A 7,407-nucleotide genomic window follows, 5' to 3' on the forward strand; every position below is an offset into this window, starting at 1 on the left:
GGCTCGTGAGCGCGCGGCCGCCTGGACCGCGCCTGGGCCTTAGAGAGGGCGCGGTTAAGGGTCAAGGCGGGAGAGGGATGGCGGCTCCTTAGCTCCTGAGCGACTCCGGCGCATCGGTTCCCGCAGCTCTGACTATTCGGACCCTCAGGGCAGAGCGCGAGGCGGCCAGCTCGCTGCTCCGTGGAGCTGACGGCGTTCTGAGGTGAGCTGAGAGGCCCCTCCCTGTTAGACTGCGTCAGTGCTGGTGACGTCACGTTTCCGTGACGTCAGTAGTTCGGGTCCTAACATCTGGCCGGGGCTCGGCTGGGGCCTGAGGCGCGCGGCGAGGTGAGCCTTGGGCCTGGAACTGTGCTGGCTCTCACAGGGAGTCTGTAGTCCTCATTGCTTTTAAACCAACTCCAGTAAGTGGTTTATAGAGTAGAAGCCTCAGGTGGGTAAAGGTTTATCTCTCACCCCCATGCCTGATTTTCACCCGTGGCGGGTTAATTCACGCCTCTGTCAGGTTCTAGTCATCTCGGGTTCCTGCTAACGAAAGGGCTTCCGACCAGAGCTGCTCCTAGGCTTGGCCGTACTACCCACACTATATTAGGCTTCCTTAAAAAGTTCTCAGAATGAAGGCTACGTTAATGCAACTTCTGCTAAAGAATCTGAATTGATGCACTTTGTCATTCAGATTAATTACAAATCCTCAAACATTTAAGAAACACCATAAACCCAGCTCATAGGTATGTCCACTGCTTGAAACACTACCCCACTGCTCGCTTAGTTTTTACCTTTCCCTTTGTTATTTTTATTTTATACACTTTAGTCATAGTGTATTTAAACACGTATATTTTCATGTGTCTTTCCCCTACTAAGTGAACTCCCTGAAGCACAATCTAGGTTTCATTCACCTTTATAATTTTTTCATCATGGATGGCACACTGATTTTTGTTAGACAAAGGAGGGAATTGCCTATTTTCATTTTTTTGTCAAACAAGATTGGTTCTGCCATCATTACCTTTTAATGCAAATCCCATAATTTGATTTTAATGAATATATAGTATACCTGTTGCTTGCTCTCAAGAATATAATTGGGTAAGATCAGCTTTGTTAACTGTGAAATTTTATATGTAAGGGTGAAATTTTATATGTTATAAAGGTGAAAAAGGAGGCAGCCATGGTATCTTTTTGGGAGAACCAGGGAGGCTTCCTGGAAGAGAATGTGGCGGTCCTTAGTGGATGAGTAGATGTAAGTAATCAAAAAAGTGCAGTACTAACACCAAAACCGGCAGACAGTGACAGAGGATTATAAAGACTGTAAACGTACTCAAGTAATAGAAGAATTCCCTAGATAGGAAACGTGGCATCATAAGTCAGTGGGGAAAGGAAAACGTAGTCAATTTGTAAGTGAAGGAGACATGATTATGGGGGAAAAAAGACTGCCCTGTATCCTGCAGCAAAAAATAATTACATGTGTAAAAAAACATAAAACTGACACAGCCATGTAAAGCAACTATACGCCACTTAAAAAAAAAGAGAATAGAGAAGAAAAAAAAAGTCTAACAAAATAAATTACTGTGTAAACTCAAAGACAAAAACAAAAAGCCATAAACAAACTAGAAAGAAATACAAGTGAAAATTTAATTGATCTAGAAATAAAGAAGAACCTAATTACAAAAGAATTGGAAGAAATTACAAAGGAAGAGATTGGCTTGACTGTAAAAATTTCAAAAAGCGCAATACCAACCTGGGGGGAAAATATTTGTAATGTATGTCAGATAAAGGTTTGATGTGCTTAACATGTCAAGACCTAGTAATCATAGAAATGCAGATTAAACTATTGTATTTTTCACCTATCAGATTAAAAAAAAATTTTTTTAAGTGCTGGTAAACATACAGTGACTCTGTTCTTATACACTGCAGAAGGGCGTGTAATTTGGTATGACTTTCCTGGAAAACATTTGGCAATGTATATTAAGGTTAAATGAGAGTATATGCACAGTGTCTAAAGTAGATGCTTAATAAATATTAGTAATACTTATTATTGTATTGTTATTTTTATCATTAGCATCATCATACCTTTTAATCAGCAGAGCACCTAGAGTAATACCTTGAATTTATCATCTTTAATAATAGCCAGTTACTTTACCAGCAAAACAAGTTTATTTGGGAATAGCCAGAGGAATTGCAATTCAGGTTATGGGAACTGTGGTGGACCACAGGCAAGTCCAGAGAACATGGAAGGGGAGCTTGCTTTTATAGGGAAAAGGGGGGCCTTGGTAGGGGCTATCATAACTAAAGAGTTCACCGGAGGAAGCTGGCAGTCCAAAGTAGAGAGGCTTCTCGTTGGACGGGGTGCTACAGTCTCTGATTGGCTGGGCTGTGTTGGCCAGAAAGATGGTTTTCTTCTTCCTTCTGGATAGTAAAGTAGGCAGTACCTTCCTGTGGGAGAGATGTAGGGGTATGTCTCTTCCAATTTGGAGTAATTGATGATGCACAGCTGTGAGAGCTCTCCCTACAGGTGTGTCCTGACTCCAATTTTAGCTGATGTTCTTTAATTCCACAGACTTAATGGATGTTTGTTAATTGGCTAATTCTCCTTGTCTCATAGGAATTTTATAGGAAAAAGATACTGAGTTCATTACATGATAAGCTGTTAAAAGGTTGATGTTACAAAGAAGTTACCTTAAATGGTCATCTGGTTCAAAAAAAAATGGTCATCTGGTTCAGCCCATTAGCAGGACCTTTTGGACAGTAGCAATAAATGTTTGCCATTGATGATATGTTGGCTGCATATCAAATAACCCCAAAACTTAGTGACTTAAAACAATAGAAGTCATATATTCCCTCTCACAATTTCTGTGAGTCAGGAATTCAAGAGTGGCTCAACTGGGCATTTCTGTTTAAGTGTTTCATAAGGTTGCAGTCAGATGTTGGCTAGGGCTGTGATCATCTGAAGACGTGTTTGAAGGTGGAGAGTCTGCTTTCAAGGTGGCTCTCTTACATGTCCAGTGGATTGGCACAGGCTGTTGGCCACATGGGCCTCTCCATGGGATGGCTTGAGTGTCCTCCTCATAGCATGGCTACTGGCTTATCATGGAGCACGTGATCAATCTGATCGACCGGAGCGGAAGCTGCAACACTTTTTACGACATAGCCTTGGAAGTCACACATCACCTCAGCCATATTCAGGACCATCCTTGCTTGACTTCGGGCAGACTAGGGAAAGACATGAAGGTTAGGAAGTAAGGTTCATTGGAGGCTACCCTGGAAGCTAACTACCACAGAAGATGATGACATTTCCAGCATGGAGTATTATCTGTCTTCTTAAAAATATCTAAGGATGGAAGCTCTTAACTGCTCCATTAGTAATATTGCTCAAGAAGTTTTTCTTAATATCAGCCCTAATCCCTCCTGTTAAGTCTAGAAAAGACCGTTGATTTGATACTGCTCTTTACAGAGTCTTTGAAAATATCCCTAGTGACAGTGCCAGTGACAAAACCATTTTAGTGATAACAACCCATTTGGGAGGCAAAATGATATTAAAAGCAGGCAAGGCATTCATTCATTTATTCAAGCATCCATTTCTTTCATTCATTTGATAAACAGTTGACTAAATTTTGTGTGGTTGAAATACACATAAAACAAAATATACCAAAAATAATTTTACAATTTAATGATTATTCCAGTTAATTCCTACCCCAGTTTTTAAGTATTTGGGCTTACTTCCTTTTTACTGATCTGTTTTCTTCACATTATACTAACATCATAATAAAACTGTCATTGATTTAGCACTTACTGTATGCCAGGTGCTTTCCATATCACTAATCTTTCAACTCATCTTCAAGGCAGGTGTAGTAATCACCATTTGATTATGGAGAAGTTAAGTAATTTGTTCAAAGTACACACAGCCAGTAACTCGCAGGGTGAGATGCAAACCAAGATCTGTGTCTCTTTTCTCCACAAACTTGGCTGCTGTTAGTGAGTTATCCCCATATACATATGTCTCCTACCATATACATATGCCTCCCATCTAAGAGGTAAGAGACTTCCACATTGTTATTTAGGCATTTTCAAATTGTTTCTGCAGTTATCTCCCTTTTTATATGGACAGTATGGTTGAAAAGTATGATTTTGGTGAGAAGTCTCTTTTAGCTTACAAAGAGGAACCAGATATATGATATGGAACAACCTCTTTCATTTTCTCTTTGGATTATTTACTAAAAGATACCATACAGTTAGCAATACATTATGTAGCTCTTTAGCACCTTTCAACTAAATTACTTTCCCTGTTGTATATTTAAAAAGTCTGACCACCAACAACCCTTTTTTGTACACTTAATTAACTCTTCGCATTTTGTTTTTCTACACATGTAAATAAAATGTGATTTTGAAATCACAAGTAGGAGATTATACAGGGTAGTGAGTTGAGGAACGAATCCAAACTTAGAGAATATTTTAGATCTGTTCTCTACATAACCATTGCCTAATATTGGTATAGAGCTGCATTGTCCAATATGGTAGCCACTAGCAATATGTGGCTATTTACATTTGAATGAATTGGAACTAAATAAAATTTAAAACTCGGCTTTTCATTTGCTCTACTACATTTCCAGTGCCTAGCGGCCACCTGTGCCTAATAGCTACCATATTGGGCAGCACAGACACTGACCGTGCGGCATACAGAATCTTAGTTCCCTGACCAGGGATCGAACCCATGCCCCCTGCATTGGGAGCGTGGGGTGTTAACCACTGGACTGCCAGGGACGTCCCTGAAATTTCTGTCATTACGTAAAGTTCTATTGGACATACCAGAAAGAAACAATGTCATAAGAAAGAATTTCACAGATTAAAACACAGATTTAAAAAAAAATAAGCCAGGGACTTCCCTGGTGGTCCAGCGGTTAAAACTCCAAGCTCCCAATGCAGGGGGCCTGGGTTCAATCCCTGGTCAGCGAACTAGATCCTGCATGCCCCAACTAAGGATCCCGCATGCCACAACTAAAGATCCTGTACACTGCAATGAAGATCCTGCACACGGCAACAAAGATCCCGCATGCTGCAGCTAAGACCCAGTGCAGCCAAATAAATAAATAAATATTTTTAAAAATAATAAGCCAAAAGGAACAGCAAGTTCTGTTATTATTTTAATCCTATTTCATACGTTCTTCTTGACAATATCCATATTTATGTTTTCTCTTTAAAATGTTACACGAACACGTATATACATATATATATAAATACAAAATAATTATAGCTAAATTTATTGAGTGTTTAATAAATTCCGGGAACTGTGCTAACTGCCTACTATGAATTAACTCATTTAGTGCTTAGAACAATGTTATATTCATTATGGAAAATTTGGAAAATATTTTTAAAAAGAGAGAAAACCAACCTTAATCCCCAAACCCAGAGATAATCACTGTTGACATTTCTGGTGGACTCTGCGGTGTGCTGCGCAGATCTCAAGATACAGCTGCCAAGAATGTTGGCTGCTGATGACTCACTGTTGAATTCTTCTCCAAAATTGCCTCTGTGAAGGAAACTGCCTCATGCTAGGTTATATACCCTCCCTGGGGACAGTCCAAATCCCATGACTGGTCACTTGTGGAGGTACAAGGCACAGTCCCTCAGTTGGGACAGTCTGGGACATTCAGCTTCAGAACTTCCAATGGAACCAATTAAAGCCTCTGTGGCATCTGCCCTGCAGTTCACCTTCTCCCTCTGCCCAGTCCTGCCTCCACAACAGGTGCTGCTCCTCAGAGCACTCTCCGCTAAACGAGCTGCAAGCAAATCTCAGCCTCAGAGTCTGTTTCCTGGAAAACCCAACCTAAGTCAACATTTTCAGAGTATAAGTTCCAGTTTTTTTCTTTTTGCATATATCTATTTAACTTTTAAAAATCTATCTAGGGCTTCCCTGGTGGCGCAGTAGTTAAGAATCCACCTGCCAATGCAGGGGACACGGGTTCAAGCCGTCCCAGAAGATCCCACGTGCCACGGAGCAACTAAAGCCATGCACCACAGCTACTGAGCCTGTGCTCTAGAACCCACGAGCCACAACTACTGAGCCTGCATGCCACAACTACTGAAGCCCGCATGCCTAGAGCCCATGCTCCACAACAAGAGAAGCCACCGCAATGAGAAGCCCGCACACTGCAATGAAGAGTAGCCCCCACCCGCCGCAACTAGAGAAAGCCCGCGCGCAGCAAGGAAGACCCAACCCAGCCATAAATAAATAAATGAATAAATAAATTTATTTTTAAAAATCTATCTAAACTTAGGTCACCCCAACAAATTTGATGTTTTCTCATCGTTTTATATGTTAATTTTTTAGTTGATAACATTTTATGAATAATTTTGCACGATGCCACTAAGTATTTTTCTGTACCACAATTTTTAACAGCTACCTGGGATTCATATGGCACGTTACACTTAGTCTTGCATTCTTGAATATTTTGGTGTGTCCTGGTTTTCACTGTGGCAAACCCTAAAACTTGGCAGACCAACACTCATTGCCAACTTCCCTCTCACTTGCCTGCTTCTGGGGTGGGAAAACCAAATATTCCCATGTATTTTGTTTTCCTAGCCTTCCTTACACCTGGGAGTGGTGTTTCAGCCTTCGAGAAGTAAGCTGAAGATTTCTGAGGTTGAGGGGGAAGTTCCAGGAAACCTTTTGCCTTCCAAATAAAATGGCACAGCCAGAACTGGTATCATCTCTCCTCTGTTCTCTCTACTTTGTAAAGAATAGGATGTCTGGAGCTGTGGTAGCCATCTTTCATCTGTGAGCGAAAAGTCGAGAAAATGAATGACTTTTAGCCTTGAGATCGCTGAACATTTAAACCAGTGCCAGCAACTACCTATCTCTGGATTTCTTGTTATGATGAGGAAAAAACTATTTTTTTTAACCTACTTATGTTTGGGTTTTCTGTTACTTACAGCTGAAATCATTTATAAATGTCACTATCCTTGATACTCATGATTAAAGGTAATGCAGTGATAAACGCTTGTATGTAGGCACTTGAATAGCAACAACTTAACATAAAAGTCAGGGAAGAAGAGAATTAGGATCTTTCATTTCCAGTGTTTCTTCTTCTTGACCTTATGCAGCTCTCTCCTTAACCATCCCATTTTCCTTTTCTTGTGGGGACCATAAAAATAATGCACATTAAGGCTTCCTAAAGTCTTCCAAAAGGCAGTAGTAGTTAGAAAAGGAAATAGACCTTTTATAAATCAGAATCGTCTCTCTTCAAATAGGATATTTTAGCAAACGCAGCATGCCTTGTAGTTCATACCCACTAATACAGAATCAGCAAGGATTTTTTGGAGCAAGTACTGTGTGAACTGGGTTGTATTTTAGACTAAGTCATGCATTAACTCTCTATGTATTCTACTGGAAATCATTAAGTCCTCTAGGGTTGGGATATT

At 40.4% G+C, this 7,407-nt stretch overlaps 1 long non-coding RNA gene across 1 annotated transcript; it reads left to right on the plus strand.

Annotated features, from left to right (window-relative positions):
* Positions 1-140: 140 nt before the first annotated feature.
* Positions 141-6,863, plus strand: LOC309811709. Its single transcript, XR_014295234.1, has 3 exons — positions 141-202; positions 1,142-1,231; positions 5,893-6,863. It is a non-coding gene; the product is annotated as an uncharacterized lncRNA (long non-coding RNA).
* Positions 6,864-7,407: the final 544 nt, after the last annotated feature.

The sequence above is a fragment of the Mesoplodon mirus genome (assembly GCF_964341445.2).
Source record: "Mesoplodon mirus genome assembly, chromosome: 11".
NCBI lineage: Eukaryota > Metazoa > Chordata > Mammalia > Artiodactyla > Ziphiidae > Mesoplodon > Mesoplodon mirus.